The sequence below is a fragment of the Microcaecilia unicolor genome, chromosome 7, assembly GCF_901765095.1.
Source record: "Microcaecilia unicolor chromosome 7, aMicUni1.1, whole genome shotgun sequence".
In the NCBI taxonomy this organism is placed as follows: domain Eukaryota; kingdom Metazoa; phylum Chordata; class Amphibia; order Gymnophiona; family Siphonopidae; genus Microcaecilia; species Microcaecilia unicolor.
In genome coordinates, this window is record NC_044037.1 from 309148402 (window position 1) to 309166926 (window position 18525).

Genomic DNA, 18525 nt, shown 5'->3' on the forward strand with positions numbered 1-18525 from the left:
TCTTTGTTAAACTGTACAGCGCTGCGTAACCCTAGTAGCGCTTTAGAAATGTTAAGTAGTAGTAGAAAGGAATGGAAAACAAAAGTGAGGACATTATAATGCCTTTGTATCAGTCCATGGTAGAACCGCACCTCGAATATTGTGTTCAATTCTGGTCGCCGCATCTGAAAAAAGATATAGCGGAATTAGAAAAGGTACAGAGAAGGGCGACGAAAATGATAAAGGGGATGGGACGACTTCCCTTTGAGGAAAGGTTGAAGCGTCTAGGGCTCTTCAGCTTGGAGAAAAGACAGGTGAGGGGAGATATGATAGAGGTCTATAAAATATTGAGTGGAGTAGAGTGGAGTGGGTAGACGTGAATCATTTGTTTACTCTCTCAAAAAATACTAGGACTAGGGGGCATACAATTAAGCTACAAAGCAGTAAATTTAAATATGTATCGGAGAAAATATTTCTTCACTCAAGGTGTAATTAAACTCTGGAATTCGTTGCCACCGAATGTGGTAAAGGCAGTTAGCTTAGTGGGGTTTAAAAAAGGTTTGGACGGCTTCCTAAAGGAAAAGTCCATAGACCATTATTAAATTGACTTGAGGAAAATCCACTGCTTATTTCTGGGATAAGCAGCATAAAATGTATTGAACTTTTTCGGGATCTTGCCAGGTATTTGTGACCTGAATTGGTCGCTGTTGAAAACATCCCCGTACACTCAAAACAAAGAAATAAACCTATGAGCTGCTTCACCCATATTGTCGTTCTTTATTGTTGATGGCACTTTTATTTAATCTCACTTCTATGTTCAAACACGTCAGCTTGTGCAGCATACGGATGCACACAGAGGAAGTATAAGAACAGGTAGTGTAGTCATTTTATAATTTGCAATCAGTGTGTCACTTGGAGGGGCTGGTTATAGGGACACCCTAGCATATTCCTGCAGAGATCATGTTATGAGACTCAGGTGCTCAACATTCAGAGTTTCTGTCTATCTACTTATTTAATAATTTATTTATGACATTTATATCACACCTTAAACACACACATTAGGTTGAAACCTGGGAGCATTTAAAACTCTTTTTTCCCTGTGCCTACATCAAAAGAAAAAGAGGGCTTGTGGGAACTTGCTGCTTTTGTTTTGTGGATTGCAGTAGCATATTATAAAAATGCACTTGATATTTTTATTACTACTATTTAAAAGACAGATATTGAATAATGAGGAGAGAGCTAATGTCATGCAGAAGTCCATAGTCAGTCTAAATGTGCCAACATTGTCCAGTTCAGCACACTATTAGCCGCCAAGTTCATATAAAGTTAATTATGATCAGTGTAAAATAAATCTGTTGGCTCAGGCTGCTTGCTATGTGAATATTCCATCACTGTTTCATTATTGCTACCAAGTATTACATATGAAGGGCATTTGCTGTAAACTTTGTTTTAATAATTTATCAAGTCCTTACATGCACATGGTTTTGCTTTTTAAATTCAAAAGTGAATCCTAAGGGTGGTTGAATAACTAGGTATAAACTGTGTTGCTGTTTGTTTGTTTTACTGTACTTGTTTTGGACTGCTTTGGGTCCTGCTGATGTGTACATCTGCTGTCTGGAATTTTGGAAGATGGAAATAAAAAAAAATTACATGTTGGATGTACTCTGTAGAAGTTGTTGTTTATTTTGGCAATGTGATGGATGCCTGTTCTGGTGTAAGCATGTGATAATATTTGAATAATTATCTATACTTAGGGCTATGATTTCTGAACATGCATCATACCACTACTACTATTTAACATTTCTAAAGCGCTACCAGGGTTGCGCAGCGCTGTACAATTAACAAAGAAGGACAGTCCCTGCTCAAAGGAGCTTACAGTCTAAAGGACAAAAAGTGCAGTCAATCAAGATTGAGGCAGTCTAGATCATTAAAGGACAGACTTTTAATGCCCAGCTGGGTATATATGGTAATCTAATCTTTGTTAAATGCTTCAGACATATCATGATATAACTGCTACTACTACTACTATTTAGCATTTTTATAGTGCTACAAGGCGTACACAGCGCTGCACAAACATAGAAGAAAGACAGTCCCTGCTCAAAGAGCTTACAATCTAATAGACACAAAAATAAATAAAGTAATCAAATCAATTAATGTGAACGGGAAGGAAGAGAGGAGGGTAGGTGGAGGCGAGTGGTTACAAGTGGTTACGAGTCAAAAGCAATGTTAAAGAGGTGGGCTTTCAGTCTAGATTTAAAGGTGGCCAAGGATGGGGCAAGACAATGCCTGTACTGCTGGATGGTGATGGCACAAGGAAAGCAAGTTTGGTGCAGTGAAGACTAACTAAAAATAACCTATTGCTTAGCTGGGCCCTAGTATTACCACATTGAAAATGCAACCATACCATGCCTCTATGGTTATGACCACTAATAAGTTAAACAATTAAGTGGCTTTCTTGAAAGGATTATATAAACTTTGGATGCATAACTAGGGAAAAACATACACTTATTCATTCAATATCACAATTCCTCATGTACAGCCATAAGACAACCTTTTAGGGTGGATAGTGTTCCTTTTATTATCGACCTCTGAGATAAGAGTTTTATGTTATTTATTTATTTATTACATTTGCATCCCACATTTTCCCACCTATTTGCAGGCTTAATGTGGCTTATATAGTACCATATTGGCGTTTGCCAATTCCAGTATGAACAAATATAGGTGATATTGTGGTAGTATAAGGGTCATGTGTGACAGACTCGTTAGGGGATCTTATGGAGGAAGAGTTATGTCCATTCCGAACTTTGGTTTTGTTGTGGCGCAGTATAAGTTATCACAAGAACAAAATATAAGAAAACCAATGGGTTGTATTAGGAGCTTGTAGCCCATTTAGATATGTTTAAACAAAAGAGATCTGCATGAAACAAAACATTTTTGTTTATTTTGTCTTATAAAACCACTTGCTCCTGAAATAATCCATTTGTGTATCTAAAAGGTAAACTTCTAGAAAACAGATGAAGATGTGATTCCATGTGCCCCAATGAAAGGAGAGTTTAATTTGACTTGCATTTAATCGCAATATATTACATGATCTTTATAACACCAGGCTTCCCAAGATGAACTCAGTAGGATATCCTCATTGAAATGTGGCCATCTGTATTGTATAGAACAGTGTAGAAAAATGAGCACAAAATACAGAGTTTAAAATTGGTGTTTCTACCAGCTACAATAATTTTTAAAGCTGTTTTAGTGATATTCAATTTTTATTTCGTGATATTTATATCTAGATATGAAAAGCTGTCAAATAAGTGAAAAAAAAAAACCAAAAAGCAAAATATCTTTTGTCCTCCAACTTTTAATGCCTGTCCAACAGAAACAGCTCTTACCACCATTTCTTTTGAATAATATTTTGCTATTGTTTTAGGTGAACTGAAGCTCCGCCTACTGGCTTCAACCCGTATAATGGACCAGATGGGAAGAACACCCCGTCTCCTGCAGCCTCCTTGGCAACTCCCCACATACACCAGCAGCGGCGGCGGCAGGCAGGGGACAAAAAAAGGTTGTCAGTAAAATCCAGGACATCAGTGGATGCAAGAACTAGTTGTTTTGGATGAACCAAGATGGCGGCCGAAGGGAGAAGCGGCTTCAACTTCCTGACGTCATGGCAATCCAGGCGGACGACGAGTACGAGACGGCTCCACCCACGGAGGTTTGATAAGCGCTCGAGCTTCGCCAGGACATCATTTCCCACAATGCGCTGCGAGAGCCGGACTCACGGGATTCCATTTCCCAGAATTCTTTTTTTTTGTCAGAGCCACCTGCGGGATCAGGACGGTACTACATTTCCCACAGTGCTGTGCAGGGGTAGGTGAGCCGCCGGCCGGGAGTTGGTTTGCCAAACTAAAGAGAATAGGAAGAGTCCCCTCCCCCTACTCCTCCCAGACCCCTCACTCACTACCTGTCCCTTGGCTTACTCATCCCTCTTCCTTCCTCCCCCAGGGTCACATATCTCTAGGGCTGTGGATAGGCCTAACATTCTCTGTGTTCCTAGAAGAAAAGCTCAATCACACCAAGGTCCACTGAGCCCAGTATCCTGCTTCTGAGAGTGGCTACAAGTACCAGCAGATCCCAACAAGTACATCTAGTTCTCATACCTCAGCTCTGCCAGACCTACTTGACTAATAGGTTGTTATGGACTTTTCTTCCAGGAACTTGGCCAAAAGTCTTTTGAACTTCATTGTGATAGTTGCTTATCTACATGCTTGACAGGAAATCCCACAGCTTACTTATGCTGTCTAGGAAAGAGCTTTCTATATTTAGTTTTTAGTCTACAGTTGTTTGCTCATGTTTTTGTTTGATCTGAAAGGCTAAACAACCGTTCCCTTATTTAACCATCCAGTCCGCTTCTAATTTTATAAATGTCTTAACAGGTTCATCAGTTTTCCTTGAGCTGTATAAAAATCATGAGGCTGTCCAGGTCCATCAGTTTTGTCCTTCAGGCTTTAACCCGGAGTTCCTGCAGGGCTGACTCAGATGAGAAGGGCCACATCTACCTCTCCCCCTCCTCCCACTCATTTGCCCTGATTGGGGTATTGTCATTCCCTGGGTGGAGTAAGGACTTAGCTTCCTACATTTTGCTGGTGTGCTTTCCTCCCCCAGCTCTTAAAGGACAAGACTTCTTTGGGATCAGACGCATCCCCTAATCTTTGTAGTTTTTGAAAGAGGAAACAATCAAATTATGCTTACCTGTTCTTCTCCACTCAAGAATTTGTAGACCTCAGCTGTCTATTCTCCAAACTGAAGAGCCCTAAACTGTTAACACTTCACAACTTTTCTAATTCTGCTATATATTTTGTTATGATACAGCGACCAGAATTGCCCATGATACTCTATTCTATTTGTTAGTCTTATATACTACTTCTACCCTTTGAAAAAAAGTCCTGAAGTGGTTTACAAAAGAAATAGACTACGGGATTCATTACCTACATAAGTACATACACACTGGGAAAAGACCAAAGGTCCATCGAGCCCAGCATCCTGTCCACGACAGCGGCCAATCCAGGCCAAGGGCACCTGGCAAGCTTCCCAAACGTACAAACATTCTATACATGTTATTCCTGGAATTGTGGATTTTTCCCAAGTCCATTTAGTAGTGGTTTATGGACCAAAAAGAATAGAGAGAATTCAGAAACATTCAGGTATCAGTGAAATAGAAAGTCTTTAAGCATTTTCTAAATATAAAATATGAGCAAATCTAAGCTGAAGGTGCCTTATAAGAAAAGGAATTCTCCAACATTCTCTTTAATCAAATACCTTTAAAGGATGAAAACATAAGCTTAAAAATTCTTGACCATCTACCAGGAAGATTACCATTGGTAAAAGATACAATTGTCAAAAAATCTTCAGGAATATCCTCACAAACAAATTTAAACACAAAACATTAAAATTTTAAAGTCTATTCTTCTGTTAACTGGGAGCCAATGTAGCTGTCTTAGAAGCAGTAAGACATGATCAAATCTAGATTTCTGAAAGATCACGCAGGCAGCCATGTTCTGGACTAACTGCAATCTTTTTTTGCAAGCCCAATGAAATGGCAGCATACGATGAGTTGCAGTAGTCCAGATACAACAAGTTGATATAATTGAGTCAGAATTGCAAAATGCTACGGTTGAAAAAGTGCCCGCACATATCTTAATTGCCTCAATTTGAAAAAATAACTTTTGTACAACATTATTTACTTGAGGATGAAAAGTCAAAGGAGACTCGTAACCACTTGTAACCACTCGCCTCCACCTACCCTCCCCTCTTCCTTCCCGTTCACATTAATTGATTTGATTTGCTTACTTTATTTATTTTTTGTCTATTAGATTGTAAGCTCTTTGAGCAGGGACTGTCTTTCTTCTATGTTTGTACAGCGCTGCGTATGCCTTGTAGCGCTATAGAAATGCTAAATAGTAGTAGTAGTAGTAGTAGAATCCAGAATAACTCCCAGATCTTTGGAGGTTGCATCAAAAGGAAGAGAGAGAGTTCCTTTGAGCAAGACAGAAGACGGAAAAGATGGATGAGGTGTTCCAAACCACATCAGCCTGGTCTGAGAAGAATTAAGCTTCAACCAAAACCTATCAGCCCATGATTGAATGTTGGTCTCTCCAGTATCACTTCTTGTATTTCTAACACGAGTCTGAATTCACCTCCTGAAGGATAAATATATCGTCTGCATAAAACATAGATATTCACCCTTATCCCATACCACTGAATACTCAAGGTGTGGTCACACCATGGAGTGATACAGAGGCATAATATTTTGTGTCTTATTTTCTATCCCTTTCCTAATAATTCCCAGCATTCTGCTTGCTTTTCAAACCACCACTGCACACTGAGCAGAAGATTTCAATGTATTGTCCACAGTGACACCTAGATCTTTTTCTAGGCTGGTGACTCCTAATGTAGAACCTAACGTCAGGAATTTGGATTATTCTTTCCAATGTGCATCACTTTGCATTTGTCAACATGAAATTTAATCTGCCATTTGGATGTCCAGTCTTCCAACTTCCTAAGTTCTTCCCTCTATTTTTCAAAGTCCAAACTACTTTGAATAGTTTTGTGTCATCTGCAGATTTAATCACCTCACTTGTCGTTCCCATTTCCAGATCATAAGAACATAAGCATTGCCATACTGGGACAGACCGAAGGTCCATCAAGCGCAGTATTCTGTTTGCAACAGTGGCCAATCCAGGTCACAAGTATCTTTCAAGATCCCAAAATAATAAAATAGATTTTAAGCAGCTTACCCCAGGTAGAAGCAATGGATTTTCCCAAGTCCATCTTAATAGTGGCTTTTCTTTTAGGAAATGATCCAAACCTTTTTTTTAAACCTTGCTAAGCTAACTGCTTTTACCACATTCTCTGGCAATCAATTCCAGAGTTTAATTACATATTGAATGCAGAAATATTTTATCTGGTTTGATTACAAGTGATTCACGTCTACCCGTTCCATTCCACTCATTATTTTATAGACCTCTATCATATCTCCCTTCAGCTGTCTCTTCTCCAAGCTGAAGAGACCTAATCACTTTAGCCTTTCCTGATAAGGAAGTCGTTCTATCCCCTATATCATTTTCATTGCCCTTCTCTGTATCTTTTCTAATTCCGCTATATCTTTTTTGAGATGCGGTGACCAGAATTGCACACAGTATTTGAGGCGTGGTCACACCATGGAGTGATACAAAGCATTACAGCATCCTCATTTTTGTTTTCCATTCGTTTCCTAATAATACCTAACATTCTATTTTCTTTCTTAGCTGCCACTGCACACTGAGCAGAAGTTTCAACGTATCATGAACAATAACACCTAGATGTTAAATAGCACGGTCCCAGTACAGATCCCTGGGGCAGTTCACTATAAAAAATGGCCATTTAACCCTACACTCTGTTTTCTATCTATTAACCATTCCGAATGCACACCAGAACCTTGCCTCCTATCCCATCTCATGAGCAACTTTGTTAAAAGCTTTCTGAAAATCTAGATACACTACATCAACCGGCTCACCTTTATCCTACTACTACTACTACTATTTAGCATTTCTATAGCGCTACAAGGCGTACGCAGCGCTGCACAAACATAGAAGTAAGACAGTCCCTGCTCAAAGAGCTTACAATCTAATACACAAAAATAAAGTAAGCAAATCAATTAATGTGTACAGGAAGGAGGAGAGGAGGGTAGGTGGAGGCGAGTGGTTACAAGTGGTTACGAGTCAAAAGCAATGTTAAAGAGGTGGGCTTTCAGTCTAGATTTAAAGGTGGCCAAGGATGGGGCAAGACATAGGGGCTCAGGAAGTTTATTCCAGGCGTAGGGTGCAGTGAGACAGAAGGCGCAAAGTCTGGAGTTGGCAGTAGTGGAGAAGGGAACAGATGAGAAGGATTTATCCATGGAGCGGAGTGCACGGGAAGGGGTGTAGGGAAGGACGAGTGTGGAGAGATACTGGGGAGCAGCAGAATGAGTACATGTTTATTCACGCCTTCAAAGAAATTAAGCAAATTGGTGACACAAGACCTTCCCTTGGCTGAACCCGTGCTGCCTCTGTCCAATTAAACCATGTTTATGTGTTTTGTAATTTTATTCTTTATAATAGTTTGCACTATTTTCCCTGGCACTGAAGTCAGGGCTACCGGTCTGTAATTTCCTGGATCACCCCGGAACCCTGTAAAAAACAAATCGCGTTACATTGGCCACTCTCCAATCTTCAGGTACTACAGAAGATTTTAACGACAGTTTACAGATCATTAATGGTAGATCAGTAATTTTATGTTTGAGTTCTTACGTACCTTGGGGTGCATAATACACTTTTTATCAGCTTTTTCTGAGAAACTGACAAATGTAAAATGTAACCAATCTGGATTTAGCTCGTGCCTTTTCAGTAGTAGCTCCGGTACACCAAGTATTTCTCTTTATTTTTTATTTATTTATTTATTGCATTTGTATCCCACGTTATCCCACCTATTTGCAGGCTCAAAGTGGCTTACATAGTTTTGTTACACACAGTTAATCCTGGATGTCAGGTATAATTATTGTTGTGCAGAGATTAATTAGGAGGAGAAGTAGAGAGAAGAAGGAAGGAATTTTGTAGGTATATTAAACAATGGATTTTCTTAGACGATGGAAATGAGGCCCTTTTATTTATTTATTTGGATTTATTTACTGCCTTTTTTAAAGGAATTCACTCAAGGGGTGTACAGTAAGAATAAATCAAGCTTTTAGTGGCCTACGCTACCCTTAGTGGTAAATTGGCCCATTTTCCATTGTGCCTGTTAATGGCTACACACCAGTTTCCCCATTAGCGTGTGAACCCTTACTGCCCCCTGTTTTCTAGGTGCTAATTGGTCGGCACATGGCAGTGTGGCTGTGCTAATTGATTAGGTCAGAACACACTGATTCTCCGCCTCAGCAGTAAAAACCAAAATCTGTTTTTTAGTGTGTGGGAATTACGTGCTAATTACAAAACTACCGCGGGACGCCTGAGCGCACCCTGTGGTAAGTAGGTTACTATAGCTTAGTAAAAGACTCCCTAGGTTTGTACCTAAGACGAGGGTTCAGTGACTTGCCAAGATCACAAGAAACATGGGTGGGATTAACACTCAACTGGATGTCAAGGGTTATTGTGTGAGGGAAGGTGGGTTGATGATTTGCTGTGATGTTTCGTGAATTGCCTTGATTCGATTCCAACTCGTGGGCGGTATAGGATGTCAGCCCCTTAGTCTAACCACCAGACCACTGCACGAGTGCGCAGCCAGAATACACCCACAGACTTGCAGTTTTTATGGAGCAGGTGTAAGTTTGTAGAAGAGAATCTGCACGCTGCTGGGAGCGTATTACATAGGTACCTGAGTTGCCTTTATAAGATAGGAAACCAGAACAGTGTGGCTGTGAAATAAATAATGAAGCTGATACAGCAATGCAAATCCCATGAAGGTCCCCCCTCAACCAAAATTATTTTTGAAATGAAATCGGAGCATCAGAAGGTGAGTTTCAAAGACTATAACATCTCAGGAGGTACCATAACTAAATAATTTGTCATAATTGGTAACCACAGCTGGCCTTGGCCTTTCTCTGCTCCTCTACTGGTGGGAGATACAGATCCTGGCAGCATGTCCTTCTCCTAATCATTTCTACGTTATAAGTAAGTACTTTATCTGCTCACAATCTAAGTTTTGTAACTGGGGCGCAAAAGAGGGTTAAGTGACTTGCCCAAGGTCATAAGGAGCTTCACTTTGCCAGGATCAAAGCCCACTGCACTGACCGTTAGGCTACTCCTCCACTCCTGCCATGGAGATAGGGCCCCCACCAGCAAATACCACTGCCCTTCCTCCCTTGTACGGCTGGCCGCTGAGGGATAGGATCGCCACCAGCATTTTATAGGTATCACCACTGCTGGTAGAGCCAGAATTATCTGCCATGGCATCTTCCTGCCTTTGTTTCTTTGCATCATCACAAATGAACCTATGTGAATGACGGACAGAGAAATGGACGGACCCTTCACAACAGCTGCCACTGCTAAGGACAAAACAGGGCAAAAAAATGCCAAGGATAGGCACAGAAGACCTCAGACATCTTACAACAGGAAGGAAATTGGCCGGACTATCCGGGACCTGATGCTTCTCACGTCCCATCTTGTTTTCTTGATCTGTTCTCACATGCAGGAAGTGATGATTGGGATTTGGAGCTGGATGTGAGCTTTTTCCTTTGCTGTTACCGCAGCTTGTCAAAGTTCAGGTGTCGTAAAGAGCATTTTGTTATCAAAGCTGGAAAGAAGCAAAGTCTGAACTGTGGTCTCGATTTCATCATTTAACCCAAGCAGGACAGTTGGAGTAAGGGGGAGGGGGGGGAAGGGGAGAAGGGGTGGGTGGGGAGGGAGGGAAGGGAGATATATCTGGGATAAAAACTGTTCATGACTCCAATGTTTGTATTGTGATGTTACTCAATAAAATATTTAAAAATTAAAAAAAAAAAAAAAAAAAAAAAAAAAAAGAAGCAAAGTCCCTCTGCTGCACTGCTGGCTGCCTGGCTCCGACGCTGGAACACCTGTGCCTGCTCCTCACTCAGTTGAGAAGAAAGATTCGCATATTGTCTTTTTAGGGTAAGTTTCCCTTTGAAACAATTCTGCGTTTGCAAAAACACCTCTCCCCTGTAAATCCCAAATTTGAAACAACCATGATACTGCTGTCAGTGAAGTCTGAGGTGGATTGACAGAGTTATATGTCTGTGTGCTGCAGTCTCAGTACTGGAGAGGGGTACAAATGAGGAGAGAGGTGCACTTGGAGGGGTCTCAGCAATGGAATAGCAGGAGGTGCTGCAGGGCAGGACTGAGGTGCACTAGCAAAGTTGTATGTGGAAAGAATATCAGGGGTGCGGTAGGGCAGGAGAGAGGTGCACTGGCAGAACTGTCTGTAGAGGGATCTCTGCATTGGAATAGCAGGAGGTGCTGCAGGGCAGAAGTGAGCAGATCTGTCTTTGGGAGGTGCTGCAGGAAAGGAGTGAGGTGATTTACCAAAGCTGTCTGTGGAGGGGTCTTAGTGATTGAAAGTAGGATGTACTGTAGGGCAGGAGTGAGGTGCACTAGCAAAGCTGTATGTGGAAGGGTCTCAGCACTGGAATAGCAGGAGTGAGGTGGCTTGGCATTTCTGTGTGTTGGGGTCTAAATACTGGACTAACAGGCAGGGGCATAAAGCAGGAGTGAGGTAGCTTAGCATATCTTTGTATAAGGGTCTCAGTGCTGGAGTAGCAGGAGGGTGATACAGGCTGCAGTGGGATGTACTGGCTGGGGGGGGGGGGGCTCAGTAGTGGAGTAGCATTGGGTGCTGCATGGGGCAGAGTGAGCTGCATTGGCAGAGCTTAATGTAGTGATCTCAGTACTAGAAGAGCAGGGTCCATTTAAACTGGTTAAGTTACCTGAGTAGTGCTGAATATTAGTGCTGTCCTGGTAAACTGAAACTTTGCCCTAGAACCCCTCAAGCATCACCTTTCCTCAACACATTTTTTCCTACGAATAAGTTGGCCAGAGAACGTTACGTGGTCAGAGGGAAGGATAGATCTTCAAAATCAAGATCTGTGAGTATTTCCCTAAACGCACAGCATATCTTTTGGATAGTAGCCGACACAGGGACAATATTCAAAAGATTAAGGGGGTTGATATACAAAACATTTGCAGAGATGGCAAGCCTCACTCATAGGAGTGTGTCACACTTATCTTTACCCCTAAACCAACCTCTCCTCTTCCCTCATTCTCTATTTCTGTGGATAACACTCTCATCCTCCCTGTCTCATCAGCTCGTAACCTTGGGGTCATCTTCGACTCCTCTCTCTCCTTCTCTGCACATATTCAGCAGACTTCTAAAACCTGTCGTTTCTTTCTCTATAATATCACCAAAATTCACCCTTTCCTTTCTGAGCACACTACCAGAACCTAATCCACACTCTTATCACCTCTCGCTTAGACTATTGCAACTTGCTTCTCACAGGTCTCCCACTTAGCCATCTCTCTCCTCTTCAATCTGCCAAAAATTCTGCTGCACGACTTATATTCCACCAATGTCGCTATGCTCATATTAGCCCTCTCCTCAAGTCACTTCACTGGCTACCTATCCGTTTCCACATACAGTTCAAACTCCTGTTATTAACTTACAAGTGCATTCACTCTGCAGCTCCTCAGTACCGCTCCATTTCACTCTCTCCCTACACGCCTCCCGGGGAACTCCGTTCATCAGGTAAATCTCTCTTATCTGCACCCTTCTCCTTCACTGCGAACTCCAGACTCCATTCCTTTTATCTTGCTGCACCATATGCCTAGAATAGACTTCCTGAGTCAGTACGTCAAGCTCCGTCTCTGTCTGTCTTCAAATCTAGGCTAAAAAACACCTTTCTGAATTTGCTTTTAACTCCTAACTCCTAATCATTTGTTCAGTACCCATGTCTGTTTTATCATTCCCACCTTAAGTAATTCCCTTATCCGTTATTTGTCCTGTTTGTCTGTCATAATCAGATTGTAAGCTCTATCGATCAGGGACTGTCTCTTCATGTTCAAGTGTACAGCGCTGCATATATCTTGTAGCACTATAGAAATGATAAGTAGTAATAGTAGTCTCTCACTCTCATATTCTCTGTCTCTGAGACCCTTCTTTCACTCATTAGGAGTGTGTCGCACTCATTTGAAAGCTTTCTCGCTCTCACGCTCATTCAGCCCTATCTCTCACTCATCAGAGCTTTAGTACCAGCGCACTGATCCTGATCCCTGCTTTCATTAGGGGGAAGCCTTAGAGAATTAAACCAACAGATCCAACGTTGGAGGAAATCTGAGCACACCTTCCTGCCTACTGCTTCTTTTTGCCCTGTCCCTTTACCCTGCAAGTACATATGTTCTGAAACTGGTGTACATACTTTAAACTAGAGGGTGGAAGACAATTTTCAGCTCGAAAAGTTTACCCAAATTTCTCCCCACTTGTCTCTATTCTTTCAGAGGCTCCAAAGAATAGCCAATATAATTTTTATGCTGCCGTGGTACATTTGCAAAATAGAGCTACACTTAAATCATTTTAGATTTATACCCTGGACGTACCATCTGAAAAAATCTCTCTTTTTGGTGTGATAAATCTCACTCTTTTGGGATGGTTCACCCTTGGCATCTCTGCATTTATTCTGTTAACTTCAAGAATCAAGTAGATAAATGATTATTTTTGACATAAGAACATGAGTAGCCAAACTGGGTCAGACCAATGGTCCATCTAGCCCAGTATCCTGTTTTCCAAACAGTGGCCAAGCCAGGCCACAAGTACCTGGCAGAAACCCAAATCATGACAACAGTCCATACTATTTATTGTCTGGGTAATTTAGTATCCAGTCAAAAGATAACCAGTTAAAAAGAGGAGGAGTTGGAGGTGTCCTAGGAGTGAGTAATACTTGAATGAAGTCAAGAGTTGCACGGGGACAGAAATTTCACCCATACCCAATGGAATCTAACTCATACCCACCCATGCCCACTAAGATCCATTCCATACCCACCCATCTATACAATTAATCTCCTTCATTCCCACCCAAACCCAGAGGACTCAATGCTATTATTTACTTGCTCACAGCCCTCTGTTTCCTCCCAATCCCAACAGCCTCCTATGGTGTTTTTGGATGGTATTTACTATTCAATTAATGAGTGTTCCAAGCCTCAGTCTGGTGTTTTCCTTCTGCCGCTCTGGGTATTCCAAGCCTCATTCTGGAACTCCAAATGCCTCTCCCCGTACATTACAAGCGTCATTCTGGTGCTTCAATTGCCTCTCTCATTGCATTCCAAGTCTCATTCTGGAGTCACCAGAGATTTTGACTACACTCCCTTGGGAATCCCACAGCGTCATCTTCCATCCTCACGGGAATGCCATGGAACTTCTTCCATACCTGCGGGAATCCTGCGGGTTCTGCAAGATTGCTGTAATCCCCATTCCCGTTCAGTTCCCTAGTCAAGAAATTGCTGTTCTGAGGTGAATCAGACTACTTTGTTCAGAGATTTCAATGGTTAAGGTTTTGGATATCTGGTTTAAGATAACCGAATAAGCTCTCCAGCTGTTTTAAACTGGATATCCCGGAGATCACGTGACGCCATGCACGCGAGCGGTCACTAAAAGATCAGCTCCGTGCTTCTTCTAGATAACCCCGGTTTGGAATCCCGCAAACCTATGCCAAATCACATCTGAAAGGATCGGGATACCTTCTTAACGATATAATTACTTTAGCTGGCGAACAAAAGCGGCGATGGCGGCCAAATCGCTCCGACGGGACAAGGAAAAGAGCAAACTCGGAGAAGACAAGATGGCGGCCCCGGCAAGCCCGCCGAGTGTAAGCTCCGCATGGACAGCTGAAATCGTGGGAGAAGTTACCACAGCACTGGAAGCCATCTTAGATAAGAAATTACAGGGGCTGGAAGCCAAAATGGAGGGTCTCCAAACGCACATGACTCAAATAAGCCAGGAAGTGGCTAGCTTTCAACAGCGCACGGGGGCCCTCGAAGACCAAGTCACTGCGGTGGAACGCCATTATTCCAAGCTCCTGAAAACGGTTGAAACTCAAGCGGAAAAGCTTGAAGATCTCGAAAATCGATCGAGAAGAAACAATCTACGCTTTGTAGGCTTACCGGAGGAGCTGGGAGACAAGGAGCTACGAGGCTTTTTGGAGACGTGGCTCACAAAAGAACTCCGCTTACCTGCAGATATGGGCCCACTGATCATCGAACGGGCCCATCGGGTAGGCCCGGTGAGACTGAATAACAACAGACCAAGGGTGGTTATCTGCAGAGTATTAAATTTTCATCATAAAACTGTCATCATGCAGAAAATACGAGCGGGAGCCAGTTTGAATTACAATAACTACAAAATCCTATGTTTCCAAGATTATTCCATGGCGGTGGCCGCCCAAAGAAAGAACTTCTCACCAATTTGCTCCCAGCTGGTGCAGCAGAAAATCAAGTTTGCTTTACTGTACCCTGCCAAATTAAAGATATTTTACCAATCCAATACGCACATGTGCAACACACTGCTAGAAGCTCAAGAATATGTTAAAAGCATTTTAACAGCTAGAGATGAATGAATACTATGGAAGAAGTAGTCAAAACTGGCATGAGAGATTGAGACTTGTATACCAAAGACACAGCAAACATGGTGACAATGATCTGGAACCAACCATAAACACAATTGGATTATAATTCTAACTAAGAATTTAGGATTACAATGAGAAGCTGGAAAGTTTTGAACGCTGCGAAACTGATAATGACAATATCTGGCAGGAGACGCCGCGATGGGACCATCTTTTATCGGATGAGGAATCAGCCCTGACTCGCAGGGTGATATTAATATCAACACCCGTGAATGACCAAAATCACTCCACTGAGATATCAGAATTGGCAGGGGTGACGCCACATACTGATAATGACTTGATGAAAGATGGCAGGCTGTTGTTGAATAGAGCATGGCCATGGAGATGTCTGATAATCTCTGCCGAAAAGAAAAAAAAAGAGAGAGGAGACGAAGAGACGACAAATAAAGGAGAACTCTTCTAATAACCACACACGGTGTCTTTGAGGCTGGTGAACGTGCAGCAGACTATAATATCCAGGTTTAAGAGTAAAATGTTTAGTACACTACAGTTCTGTTTGTTAGAAGAATTTAATGATAAGGCAATAAGGAGATTTAGGGTTAAAGTAATCTCATGTTGATTAGACATTATACTGTCATTGGGACAAAACACAACTGCTTGGAGCTGGCACAGCTAGCTAGGGTGCTGTAACCCTGGCAGGGTATGTCAAAGATGTGAATTGATGTTGAGAGTTCTGAGGGGCAGTTATATGTTAAAAGTCTATGATCTTGTTACTGGGACACTGATACTAGGGTATAAAAGATTTTACGGGAGATTGAAAAGCCTGGGAAGATAAAATACACTACGGGGGAGACTAGAAGGAGGGGGTTAACACGTGACAAGTCCAATAGGGGCTGGGAACTCAAAAGGGGAACAGGGAGGGGAAGAGGAAGGTAGACTTCAGGGAGGGGAGAAGATTGGGAAGGGAAGGATAGTGAACAGAGCACAAGTAGATAGAGACAAAACTGGGGAAGAGGGGTGGGAGGGGAAGAGAGTAACCCATTATAAAGCCAGAATCCAAACACAGCTAGTAGAAAGAAAATGGCATCATAGAAGGGGTGGCTGGAGGCTGGGCCGGCGACTCCTAGAAGTAAAGTATAATCAGAAGACAGTACAATGGATACAAAAAGGTAACAGATTAAAGTAATATCTTGGAATGTAGGGGGCATACACTCCCCAATCAAAAGGTCAAAAATCTTGAGACATCTTAAGCGCATAGGGGCAGACATTGCGATGCTCCAGGAAACACATTTGTCCAAAAATGAGCATGCCAAACTAGCTAAATGGTGGGTAGCTGATTGTGTGGCATCTGCGGCTGTAGGAAAGAAAGGAGGGGTGGCAATACTCATACGAAAGGGGTTAGCAACTAAAGTGCACAGGATAATTACAGACCCAGAGGGCAGATATGTTTTGGGTATAGCTACGATAAATGGAAAAAATATACTTCTGGGAAGTATTTATGCTCCTAATGTACTAGACCAAAAATTCTATAAGAAGGTACTCAAACAGATCACACGGTTGGACACGCTACCCACAATGTTAGGAGGCGACTTCAATATGACTTGGGATCCAATCCTAGATAGATCACACCCCCCAACTAAAATAAGAAAAATAGATACCAGAGGACTACCAGATTTTTGTACAGCGCTTGATCTAATTGATGTCTGGCGGACACTACACCCACTTGACAAAGAATACACACACCAATCCAGAGCACACGGAACATCATCTAGAATAGATTACTTATTAGCATCCCGCAACTTATTAACAGATATCACGGCGGCCCATATAGACCCTTGTGTAATATCGGACCACTCGGTGATAGGAATGAAATGGAGTGGAGGAGGGGAAGAGGAGAGGATGCACAGCTGGACGTTTCCCACATACTTGATAAGAGAAGCAAAATTTAGGGAATATTTACTCGCAAAATGGGCTGAATATAAACACTTTAATGAAGGCTCGGTAAATAAAATGACTAATTTTTGGGAAGCGGCAAAGGCAGTATTGAGAGGCGAAATTATAAGTTATGTTACGCAATATAAAAGAGCAAGAGATAGAGAAATTATGAGGCTTGAAAAACAACTACACCACTTGAATAGGCAATACGGCACGAATCCCTGTAACAAGACTAGACAGGAAGCATTGGTCCTACAATCAGCTCTGAATTCACTGCTGCACGAGAGAGAAATAAAATCTCAGGCCTATTATAGATTCCAACTATATAGACACGGGAACAAAGGGGGCAAATATCTAGCTCGCCTCATAGCACCTAAGTGTGCACCTAGAAACATAACAGCTATGAAAACCACGGAGGGGAAACTCATACACACTAACCATGAGATCAGGCTGGCTTTCCAAACATACTATCAACAACTCTATAAGGCTACAGATCAGGAGGGATTATCAGGGGAATTATATTTAGAGGGCCTACAAATTCCGAAGCTGCGGTGCAGCGACCAGAATCGCCTGAATGCTAAGATTAGCGATGAGGAGGTGACCTGGGCCATAACTCAGAGCAAAACAGGCAAAGCCCCAGGCCCAGATGGATATAAAGCGGAATTTTATAAGCTGATGGGAGACTCGGTGATTCCTACCTTAGTTGGGGTATTTAATGAATGGATGGAAAAGGGTCAGATGCCAGAACATTTAAATTTAGCCCGAATAGTGGTGTTTCCTAAGCCTAAAAGAGATGAAAAACTAGTTACATCTTACAGACCTATCTCCCTACTCAATCCGGAGGCAAAACTGTTTGCCAAAATACTGGCAAACAGACTAGGCAGAGTACTACCTGAGCTTATACATCCAGCACAAGTAGGATTCGTACAAGGTAGATCAGTTACGAAAAACATGAGGAACATTCTGGCGGCCTTGGAAAGATTGGGTCACTCCAAGGAACAAGCTTTAATGATAAGCTTTGATGCAGAAAAAGCATTCGATAGAGTGGAGTGGCCCTTTCTGTACTCAGCGCTAGAGAAATATGGATTCAATGGCAATTTTATGCAGGCAATCAGAGCATTGTACTATTTACCGAAAGCGCAAGTGCTGATAAACGGTAACGTATCAGGAGAAATACAGATTGGTAGAGGAACAAGACAGGGGTGCCCTCTGTCACCCCTGCTTTTTGCGCTCCAATTGGACCCTCTCATTAGGGATATATATGATTGTAAAGCGGTACCTGGGGTGCAATTTAAGAAACAGGAGTTCAAACTGGCTGCATTTGCAGACGACTTGTTAATGATAATTACAAAGCCGAAGAAGACACTTGAAAATCTTTTAGAGATCTTCCATGAATATGGAGACTATTCGGGCTTCAAATTGAACATGGACAAGTCGGAAGCCCTTGCGATCAATGCGGACATCCAAAGCTTATGGCTGGATGG

The 18525-nt window shown here is 42.1% G+C and overlaps 1 protein-coding gene across 2 annotated transcripts in view; it reads left to right on the plus strand.

Moving 5' to 3' along the window:
• The first annotated feature begins 3740 nt into the window (after positions 1–3740).
• Positions 3741–18525, plus strand: part of LOC115474152 (peroxisomal N(1)-acetyl-spermine/spermidine oxidase-like) — a 30597-nt gene continuing 15812 nt past the window's right edge. The window contains exon 1 of one of the 2 annotated variants that reach the window (XM_030209489.1): positions 3741–3843. The gene's annotated coding sequence lies outside the window, so the exon portion shown is untranslated. Of the gene's footprint in view, positions 3844–10507; positions 10614–18525 lie in introns of those variants that run through there. The other variant, XM_030209488.1, reaches the window with a different exon arrangement.